The 11,578-nt window shown below is 42.7% G+C and overlaps 1 non-coding gene across 1 annotated transcript; it reads left to right on the top strand.

Annotated features, from left to right (window-relative positions):
* Positions 1–9,900: 9,900 nt before the first annotated feature.
* Positions 9,901–10,038, top strand: LOC119939772. The gene has a single exon (XR_005454735.1). It is a non-coding gene; the product is annotated as a small nucleolar RNA SNORA7 (small nucleolar RNA).
* The last annotated feature ends 1,540 nt before the right edge of the window (positions 10,039–11,578 follow it).

The raw sequence follows: 11,578 nt of genomic DNA, 5'->3' as shown, positions 1-11,578 counted from the left end.
AAGTTCTGAATTTTGTGAAAATTTGCTTCAGCAATTAATCATATTTATTGAGCATTTACTGTGTGCAGCGCACCATACTAAGCACTTGGGAGAGTACAACAGAGTTTAACAAAATCCATAAAAAAACCCTGAAGCACAGCAATACAAAATAATCCGGTTGGACACATTCACTTCTTTTCCCCAAAGCCAGTGCAAATTTCACAAGATCAGGAGCAAAGTCAGCAAAGCGCTTCCCATCCATGACAGACAGCTCTGATCTCTTCCATGATACGCAGTAATTCGGCCAGGATGGGAAAGAGGATGACAATCTCAGAGCACCCCACTCTCTTCCCCCCCCAAAAAAATATATTGGGACATACTGACTCCCTCCCCATCCATCACTGACTGGCAGAAGCCCCAAGAGCACGGAGGATGGATAAAAGTCACCTGCACAACACCTGGCATATTAAATTTTTCTACTCAGTACTGTTCTCACCTGAAACATTCATTCAATTGTATTTATTGAGCGCTTACTGTGTGCAGAGCACTGGACTAAGCGCTTGGGAAGTACTTTGCACATAGTAAGCGCTTAATAATGCCATCATTATTATTATTATTATTATTATTACTATTATTATTATTGCTGTTATTATTATTATTATTACAAGTCGGCAACATATAGAGACGGTCCCTACCCAACAACAGGCTCACAGTCTAGAAGTGAGGACCCTAAGGACTGCTCCCATAAGCAGTAATGTATTGCTACATGTTTTCCTGTTGATGCTTTCTAACTGCTTCACATTTATATCCTAATTGTTGACTTCTCTGTCTTTCCTTCCCCACTTTAAACTGTGAGGGGTGGCTCTCAATTTTCACATAAATCTCCCCAGTACAGTGCTGTATAATTCATTAAGCACACATTACAGGGGGGAGCGGGAGGAGAAAGGGGGAGGTTGATGCAAGGCTTATCCACCACTAACTGGCCTTCAACACCAAATGGAGTAATCCCTTTGTTAACAAGTAGCCAGAGGCAAGGACTCTGCTCTCCTTGTCCTCCCACGCACATACCAGTACAATGAGAATCAACTGACAGACACATCTAAAACCAAGGGTAAACATGAACCTTAACCTGTGCGGGAGGAGGTGGAGTCACTTCGAATTTTGATGTTTTTAGATTGGACTCAATTTTAAAATGATGTGTCAATGATTACAAAGGCCCTAGCTAATGTAATTCAAATGAATTGCCTTTTTTTTTAAAAAAGTGGTATTTGTTAAGCATTTACTGCATGACAAGCACTGCTCTAAGTGTTGGGGTATACACAAGCTAATCAGGTCAGACACAATCCCTGTCCCACAAGGGGCTAAGAGGTTTTGAATCCCCACTTTTCTGCTGAGGAAATGGAAGCACAGAAGTGAAGTGACTTGGCCAAGGTCACACAGCAGGCTACTGGCCGAGATGAGATTAGGACCCAAGTCCTCTGAACTCTCAAGCCATTGCTCTTTCCGCTAGGTCACGCAGCTTTACAATTATGAATTCTAAATAGTACCATTGCTAACCCCAGTCTCTGTTTCCTGCTCCGAATTTGTTCTAGTTATCTTATTAACCACCCACGTTCAAAAGCAGTGTGGCTCAGTGGAAAGAGCACGGGCTTTAGAGTCAGAGGTCATGGGTTCGAATCCCGCCTGCGCCACATGTCTGCTGTGTGATCTTGGGCAAGTCACTCAACTTCTCTGGGCCTCAGTCACCTCATCTGTAAAATGGGGATTAAGACTGTGAGCCCCACATGGGACAACCTGATCACTCTGTATCCTCCCCAGCGCTTAGAACAGTGCTTTGCACATAGTAAGCGCTTAACAAATGCCCATTATTATTATTATAAACTTGATCGTTTTAGATTCTTAGACTTCTTGAACTCTAAATAGTACCAATGCTAACCCCAGTCTCTGTTTCCTGCTCAGAATTTGTTCTAGTTATCTTGTTAACCACCCACGTTCAAAAGCAGCGTGGCTCAGTGGAAAGAGCACGGGCTTTGGAGTCGGAGGTCATGGGTTCGAATCCCGCCTCCGCCACATGTCTGCTGTGTGATCTTGGGCAAGTCACTCAACTTCTCTGGGCCTCAGTTACCTCATCTGTAAAATGGGGATTAAGACTGTGAGCCCCACGTGGGCCAAGCTGATCAGCCTGTATCCTCCCCAGCGCTTAGAACAGTGCTTTGCACATAGTAAGCGCTTAACAAATGCCCATTATTATTATTATTATTATTATTATTATTATAAACTTGATCGTTTTAGATTCTGAGACTTCTTCAGCCCTCCACTAAACTCAGTATATTAACAGGAAGACTTTCTTTATCCTCATGTTCATCTGCTCTTGCTTTTCATAGCCAAGGGATTTCATTAAGTGGAGGGGGGGGGGCTGAGAGGGTGGGGAGAGGGAGAGGCGACGATGGCAGCAAGAAAAGCAGCGAGAGAAAACAGGCCCAAAAGAGCCTGGGAAAGGAGAGGCAGAAGGACCAGCGACCTGCAGGAGGGACATCTTGTGCTACCTCCCTCCACAGCTGTGTCTCTCTCCAGTCCCTGCCCATCCACAACCCGCGGGGTTCTTCGCAGGGGGACCAGCAGGACTCCCGGTGCATGTGGAAGAGTCGCAGTTAACCAACCTTCCTCCTAAATTAACAGTAGATTCAGCTAACTATTTTTCAATTTGGTTCGTTCCCTCTACTTCAAGTTGTGAGGCAATTTAATTTTCCTTGCATTTTAAAATGTTTTCAATCTTCAATTAGTTTATGAAGTTCCTTATAATTTTCCTGTTCTTTTGCCAGAGAAATTATAAACTCTATTATCCAAATTATACTAACACCTAATAAAGCACAACTCAATGAGGGCATTAATAAATATTAGCCAATGATGACTGTTTTCCTTTTCATTTACTGCTATAAATACTTAGAGATTCACATGTACTCGTGTTCTAGGCACTGTATAATACCTGCACTCTAAGGACATTTTCTGCCTTCAATTTTCAATCAACAGATAAGCATTTTTTTTGACTCTCCACTGCAGACATCCATCAACAGTATCTGAGTGTTTACCCTGGACAGAGCCCTGTACTAAGTTCTGGGGTGAACACAACAGAGTTAGGCATGATCTCTGCTCTCAAGGAGATTACCATCTAGTAGGAAAGAGAGAGACACTAAAATAAATTACAGAGAGGAAGAAGAAACAGTTTTTATCACAATCAACCGAATTCATTGAGTGCTTATGCAGAGCTTTGTAATAATAATAACAATAATAATTGCATTTATTAAGCACTTACTATGTGCAAAGCACTGTTCTAAGCACTGGGGAGGTTACAAGGTGATCAGGTTGTCCCACGGGGGCTCACAGTCTTAATCCCCATTTTACAGATGAGGTAACTGAGGCACAGAGAAGTTAAGTGACTTGCCCAAAGTCACACAGCTGACAATTGGCAGAGACAGGATTTGAACCCATGAACTCTGACTCCAAGCCCACTGAGCCATGCTGCTTCTTGCTACACGCTGCTGCTGTACTAAGCGCTTGGGAGAGTACAACGTAAAGTTGGTAAATACGTTCCCTGCCCACAAGGAACCTACAGTCTAGCATAATGTATGCAAATGCTGGAGGGGAGGAGAAGTATCCAAGTGCTTAGGTTACACAGAAGAGCTGAAGTTGTGGGGGGGTGGAAGACAAAGTATTAATCAGAAAGATCTTCTGGAAGAGATGGGATTTCAAAAGGCTGTGACAATCAGGAGAGCAGTGATTTGTAAAATGTGAAGTGGGGAGAACACGCTCACAAAGACGATTTTCCCTTCAGACAGTGAGAACAGATACAGGAAGAGCTGGACAGTGAGCAACCTGGCCCATCTGCCTAAGACGCTGCTGCCGCTGCCGCTGCTTTTCCAAATTTCCCAGGCCTTCTGAGTGTGGGAGAAGTGCAGGGGGGGAGGGAGAGGAAGAGGGGATGAAATCTTGAGGCTCCCAGAACTCCAAAAGACCCAGAGAATAGCAGCAGCTATTTAAATATGCAGCCAACAGCAAGCTGCTAAAGGTGGCCACATCTTCCTCCTCCTCTAGCTTCCCCCTCCTGGGACCAGCTGCCCGATAAGCTGCCCAGACCCTCACAGGGGGCTGCTGTATGCGACCCAGATGATCCCTGGTTTGGATATGTTGCCGACTTGTACTTCCCAAGCGCTTAGTACAGTGCTCTGCACACAGGAAGCACTCAATGAACGACATACTTCCATTTTGCTTAAGTTTTTCTTCCTTATGAGAGGAGCTAAAAATATGGGTAGAGTTTCAGAAAGTTCTCTCAAGCTTGGATGAACCAAAATGTTGGAGGAATAAAAAAGGATTTAAGGGTCATATTTGCTAAGGAGCCTGGTGTTTCCATTTTACTCTTCAATCCATTATATGGTTGAAGAATTAGTTTTACCCAGGGCTCTAATGGTTTTTAAAAAAAGTTAAAAACTGAAGTGAAATTAATTACTCCTCCATACTATACAAAGCTGAATTTTCAGACCCTTTACTCTTTATCTTCCAAGATACCTTATCTAGAGAAAGGAATTACTGACTCAATCCTTTGAGATGGTGCCTAATCTGAGCGTCATTCATTCAAATCATAATTCTTGAGTGCTTACTGTGTTCAAAGCATTGTACTAAGCACTTGAGAGTGTACAATGTAACAATAAACAGACATTCCCTGCCCACAAGGAGTTTACAATCTAGGGGGGGAGCCAGACACAGATATGCCCATTAGCCTTAACATAAATCAAAAATTACTTACAGAACTGGAGTCAACATCACTGTGGATAGCAACAGTCTTAATGCCCATCTTCTTGCATGTTTTAATAACCTATATTAAAATAGAAAAATGCCAGTGATTAACATGAACATACTCATAACAGCCTTTATGTTTAGGTTCTTAAAGGGGGCAAGGAATAGAAATCAACTGAGAGATTGAAATTATACTTACTCTACATGCAATCTCCCCTCTATTGGCAATAAGAAGTTTCTCAAAAGTCTGAAGAGGGAGAAAAAAAATCACCAAAATATTAAAATTGGAGTCCTTTTCATATTAAAGCATTATAGGTGTCAAAATGATGCACAATTCTAATATAGTTATAGTAACACACTAGTTAGAATCCAAAGCATACATTAAAAAAACCTGAAAATGTATTCAAATTATTTAAAATCTCTTAATATACTTTTCTTAACAAAAAGGGTACTTACTACATGTTTTCATTCAGATTAGATAGACGCATAAGAATTTGTTACGCATAAGAATTTGTTGCGCCTAAGAAATTCAAACAGCTTTAAGAAAAGCAAATTAAATTTTTCCTCAATTAATTAATAACTGTGGTATTTGTTAAGCCCTTATTATGTGCCAGGCACTGTACTAAGCGTTGGAGTGGACACAGGTAAATCGGGATGAACACAGTCCCTGTCTTACACGGGGCTCACAGTCTCAATCCCCATTTTACAGTTGAGGTAAATGAGGCCCAGAGAAGTGAAGTGACTTGCCCAGGGTCACAAAGCAGACAAGTGGCAGAGCTGGGATTAGAACCCACTCATTCATCCAATCATATTTATTGAGTGCTTACTGTGTACACAGCACTGTACTAAGCACTTGGGAAGCACAAATCAGCAACACAACCCTGGGGATGAAGACTGTGAGCCCCACGTGGGACAACCTGGTCACCTTGTATCCCCACAGCGCTTAGAACAGTGCTTTGCACACAGTAAGCGCTTAACAAATGCCATCATTATTATAATCCATGAGACTCCCAGGCCCAAGTTCTAGCCACAACACCATGAGATCTGGGTAACCTGAATAGAAATTAGGTATTTTGCTAGAGTATTAATATACACTCTGAGAAGGCCTTCCCAGACTGAGCCCCCTTTTTCCTCTCCTTCTCCCCATCCCCCCGACCCTACCTCCTTCCCCTCCCCAAAACACCTGTATAAATGTCTGTACAGATTTATTACTCTATTTTACTTGTGTATATTTACTATTCTATTTATTTTGTTAATGATGTGCACTTAGCTTTCATTCTATTTGTTCTGACGACTTGACACCTGTCCACATGTTTTGTTGTCTGTTTCCCCCTTCTACACTGTGAGCCTGCTGCTGGGTAGGGACCGTCTCTATATGTTGCCAACTTGTACTTCCCAAGCGCTTAGTACAGTGCTCTGCGCACAGTAAGCGCTCAATAAATACGATTGAATGAATGAATGGATGAATGGGTGGATGAATGAATGAAAGCGAGTGATTAAGCAGCAAAGGCAGCACCACTTCTGCCCAAGCTCTGAGTTGGCTATGGATGCACTCTGCAATCCAGCACACAAAACCCCACTAAATCCAACACGGAGAACTGCAGCATGCAAGTGTTGCTGAGGGAAACTGGAGCAATCAATGGCATTTACTGAGTGCAGAATACCATATTAAGCACTTGGGAGAGTGCAATACAAAAAAAGAGGTGGTAAACATGATCCCTGCCCTCAGGGGTTTACAGTCCAGAGGATTTAAAAAGAAAAACAAAAACCACAAGCTCAGAGGTGGTAAGGTAAGGTAAGACGATGAAGGTCCCTTCATCATCAATGGTATTTATTGAGTGCTTACTATGTGCAGAGTAAGGGCTTGGAAGAGTACAATGCAATAGAGTTAGACACACTCCCTGCCCACAGGAACCTTAGAGTTTAGAGGGGAGATTGATATTAACATGTAAACTCGTTGTGGGCAGGGAATGTTAGTTTATTGTTGTACTGTGCTCTCCCAAGTGCCTAGTTCAGTGCTCCACACACAGTAAGTGCTCAATAAATATGACTGAATGAACACATAATTTAGAACATATGATTTATAGATATGTACATAAACGCTGTGGGGATGGGTACATACGTCCCTGAGGGCAGACGGGCAACCACTTCCTCTACCTCTTCTGGACTAGAGAGAATCACTCTGGAGACGGCACCTGCTCATGAATGTGTTTGGAAGTGATACTATTAAAGAAGAGACATCAGTTGACGCATGACCAACATTCCCTTCCACATTATAGGCACGTAAAAATTATCCCTGGACGGACAGCTGCATTTGCTAAAAAGGGCCATGTGCCATTTCTAATGCACCTCTCCGTACAAATACTTAAAAAAAAAAAAAAGGAAAGAAAAAAAAGATTACACCACCCATTTACTTGAAAGCCTTGGATTTTTCTGGAGGTAACAGCCCTTAACTAAATAAATGCATAAAGAATTTGGGGGTCATTTTTCTGAGCTGCTGTCTCCGTTCTCCCCAAATGGCTCCAAACTTCTTACCAGGGTTCAGCAGTAAGAGAACTTGAGAACAAGGAGTGGAGTTCCTCTGCTTTCACTTCACCGCCCTCCTACCCAGTTCCGGGACACTCCAGAGCTCCGAATCAGAAAACACAGCAGCAAAAGGAACTTCACAGGTTGCTCAGTCCAACGTGGCTAACTTGGACTGAGCAACCTATGAAGTTTTATGAAGCAACGTGGCTAACTTGGTCTCCAAAGGTCCCCTGGAATTTTCCCGACCCCCACCTGACCAATCTGGCTCTGCCACCTCCACTACTACTCCACTCTGCAGAGAAGCAGCAGGGCTCATTGGAAAGAACACGGGATTGGGAGTCAAAGGTCATGGGTTCTAATCCCAGTTCCACCACTTGTCAGCTGTGTGACCTTGGGCAAGTCACCTAACTTCTCTGGGCCTCACTTACCTCATCTGCTAAATGGGGATTAAGACTGCCCCACTTGGGGCTCACCGGGCTCAGTCCAGCGCTCTGCACACAGTAAGCACCCAATAAATATCACTGACGGTTTGAGAGTTGTGAAGACCCAAAGAGATGTCATGATGGTATTTATTGAGCTCCCTCTGTGACCTGAACTAAGCGCTTGGGAAAGTAAACGTAATTATGGGCAGGGAACATGACTGCTAATTCTGTTGAAGTGTACTCTCCCAAGTGCTTAGGACAGTAAATCCCACTGACTGACATCACCGGACACAGTCCCTTCCCACAAGAAGCTGACTCTCTGATGAGGGATAAGGACGTAAAAACATTTGCATGTAATGGAAGATATAAATAATGTATAGCTGAGCATCTACAGGGGCTCAGGATTTGTATTCATTCATTCGCTTGTGTTTATTGACGCTTACTACGTGCCGAGCACTTTACAAGAAGCAGCGTGGCTCAGTGGAAAGAGCCTGGGCTTGGGAGTCAGAGGGCACAGGTTCTAATCCCGGCTCCACCACATGTCTGCTGTGTGATGAATTAATGATGTTTTGTTGCGTCTCCCCCCATCTAGACTGTGAGCCCATTGTTGGGTAGGGACCGTCTCCGTATGCTGCTGATTTGTACTTCCCAAGCGCTTAGTACGGTGCTGTGCACACTGTAAGTGCTCAATAAATACGACTCAATGAATGAATGATTTTTTATGTGTGTGTCTTCCCCATCTAGACTGTGAGCCCGCTGCTGGGTAGGGACCATCTCTAGATGTTGCCGGCTTGTACTTCACAAGTGCTTAGTACAGTGCTGTGCACAAAGTAAGCACTCAATAAATACTATTGAATGAATGAATGAATAAACTGATTACCTTGTATCCCCCCAAGTGCTTGGCACATAGTAAGCACTTAAATGCCATCATCATCATTATTATTATTACTACTAAGTGCATTTTTTTCCCTACTTGAAAAATCTGAGTTTGTTTTCTCTTCTCTTTTTGCTCTAAACTCTGGCCCACATATCCAATTAAGCTCCTTTCTCTTCTCTCCCCACTCTCCTGCTCCCCTCCTGTTTGCTGTAATAATAATATTTGTTAAGTGCTTACTATGTGCTAACCACTGTACTAAGCACTGGGGTAGATATAAGATAATCAGACAGTCCCTGTCCCACAAGGGGCTCACATTCTAAATAGGAGGGAAGACAAGTATTGAATCGCCATTTTTACAGACAAGAGAACTGAGCCATAGAGAAGTGATGGGACTTGCCCAAGGTCACACAACAGACAAGTGGCAGAAATGGGATTAGATACAGGTCCTCTGACTCCCAGTCCTGTGCTCTTTCCACTAGGCACTGCTACTTCTCAACTGAAAGGGTGACAAAGAGGCCTATGTTATACAGCGATTATTTCATTTACTTAATAGTGTTTTGAGTGCCTATGATGTGCAAAAAAGCACTATACTATGTGCTGGGGGAGAATACAATCAAAAAAAAAAGTTAGACTGCAGATCTTGAGAAGGTTTAGGCTGAACAAATTTTATTTCTAGAAGTTATAAAGTACCCAAGAACATATGTATACAATGAAATAACTTCTGATATAGTTAAGTTTAAGCCAGAATGGGTCTGTCTTTGATCAACAGATAAAGTCAGAGTATGTTTATCCAAAACCTAAGACTCCTAATCAATTACTGCCTGGGAGCCATGTTCAAACAAGTCAGAACATTCACAGGTGGGAACCTAGATGGTAACATTCCTTTTTTTACAATCAAAAGAATACATAAATGCAGATTATTTTTCCAAGATCACTAAATAAATATAGCAGACTAGAGTCCATGTTACAGTACTAGATATGCTAATATTTGTCCAGCTGATTGACTGGCTTAAGGGCGTCCCAGTCAAACATGCCGTGGCTTGGGAACACTGCCACACTAGTCAAATCCCCTTGGCCAAGCCTGTCCCTGGCTGACACCACTTCAAAGCCAGGGACAGGGACAGTTTGACCTTAATGAATCCTGAAGTGGAGAGAATGCCCTGTGGTTCTTAAACTTTGTTTTTAAGCTTAGTTTTCAGTGTGGCTTCACACATGAAAATTAAAATTGCACTTTAACAAAAGACAACCATAAAAAAGACTAATTAAAAAAAAACAACAGACTGTGAGAGACAAAGTACCTTTATAGGCCTCTCAGGGTCGCACCTGGAAAGTTTCCAGTACTCTACCAGTCTCGTCTACGGGAGGAAAAGTCAAGCGGAGGCGTACCCATTCCATTCCTAGCTTGGCTAGTGGCTAGCAAGTGGAAGGCAATCTGCTACAAGTCAAAACTCCCTGTGCTGGGCAGCAGTGGCACGGGAGAGAGTTGAGAGAGGAGACTCAAGTTGACTGTGCAGAAGGAGGCAATGGTAAACCACATCCGTATTCTGACCTATAAAACTCTATGGATACACTACCAGAATGATTGCAGATAGAGGCGGGGCGTCCTGGGAGAGACATGTCCATGATGTCGCTATGGGTTGTAGATGACCCGATAGCATAAAACAAGATAAGACCTTCATAGGACACCATACATGGAGTATCTATTTCCCTCAATGATATACAAAAAGTTTAACAAACAGCAAAAATTAAAGCAGAAAAAAAAACTAAAGCGAAAGTAACCTCAAAAAAAAAAAAGCCATTACAAAGCCATTGCATAGGCACATAAGATTTCAAATACTGAAACAGCTATATTAGCCTCACTTTCACTTTTGGGTTTCCAGGCCTTTGCTGTTGAGAACATCACCTTTAGAACATTTTAAAGAGCAAATTTTAAGAAGTGCAACCCTTTAGGAGTGAGTAAAAAAAAACCACTTCCAAATTCAAAAGCAACCATCCAAACTCTTTATGGGACCATACAACCAGTTGTGAATTTTCCCATGAGAAAGCAAGTAGCTTAAAAAAAAAATCAGGGAATCTGTGAACAGAAAGCCAGGCTACATGGACCAGCCTCCTTCCTGGCCTAAACTACAATGACAAACTACAAAGGTAACTAAGAAAGTTCACTCCTACTTGGCACTTCCAATCATGTCAAAAAAAGAAAAAAAAATTCAGCCTAAAACCTTATCTTATAAAGACCGCTATTTTAGACTCTGGCACTGTGACAAAAAAGGCACAAAAAAAGAATGGGTTGAATTCTACAATTGTTCCTATGTGCTTCCTGACAATGTAATAAATGTGGAGAGTTAAGATACCTGATTCTGAAAGTTTTCTGTAAATTAAAACTTTAAAACATAATAATAATTCTCCAACCCTTCAATCCCACTCCTCTCTCCACATTATGCTGGTTCAAAGTGACGCCCAGGGCCCAGCTGAAACAGAATGCTGGGGCCAACATATACAATCTTCCCCCAACTCATTTCAGTCTCCCTGTGGCCGGACTAACAACCCTTTGCAAATGTAGCAGCTGGACCACTGCCATCCACCATCATCAATTCCGCCAGCCTACAACAGCCCACAACATTCCCCGTCTTCAAAGCCCTCCCAGAAACCACCTCCTTCAGGAGGAATTCCCCAACTAATTCTCACCAACCCTCAGAATTTCTGTACCTATTGATCTATGTGCTTCATTTATTCATCTATCCCATTTTCCCATACTCTGGGCTATATTGGATCTCTCGCGGTAGCCTCCTCGCTAGTCTCCCAGCCTCTCGCCAATCTATAGTACATGCTGGGGCCACACAGATCATCTTTCTGAAGCATTGCTCGGCTCAAATCTCTCCTCAAAACACCCATCAATCAAAACGAAAACAATCTGCTTCAGGGCTCTCGACCACCTGGCTCCATGTACCTATCTGTTCTCTTCTCCTGCTATCCCTGCTGCTAT

The sequence above is a fragment of the Tachyglossus aculeatus genome, chromosome 17, assembly GCF_015852505.1.
Source record: "Tachyglossus aculeatus isolate mTacAcu1 chromosome 17, mTacAcu1.pri, whole genome shotgun sequence".
NCBI lineage: Eukaryota > Metazoa > Chordata > Mammalia > Monotremata > Tachyglossidae > Tachyglossus > Tachyglossus aculeatus.
The sequence above is the reverse complement of the archived record's forward strand: the minus strand, read 5'-3'. Positions and strand labels throughout refer to the sequence as shown.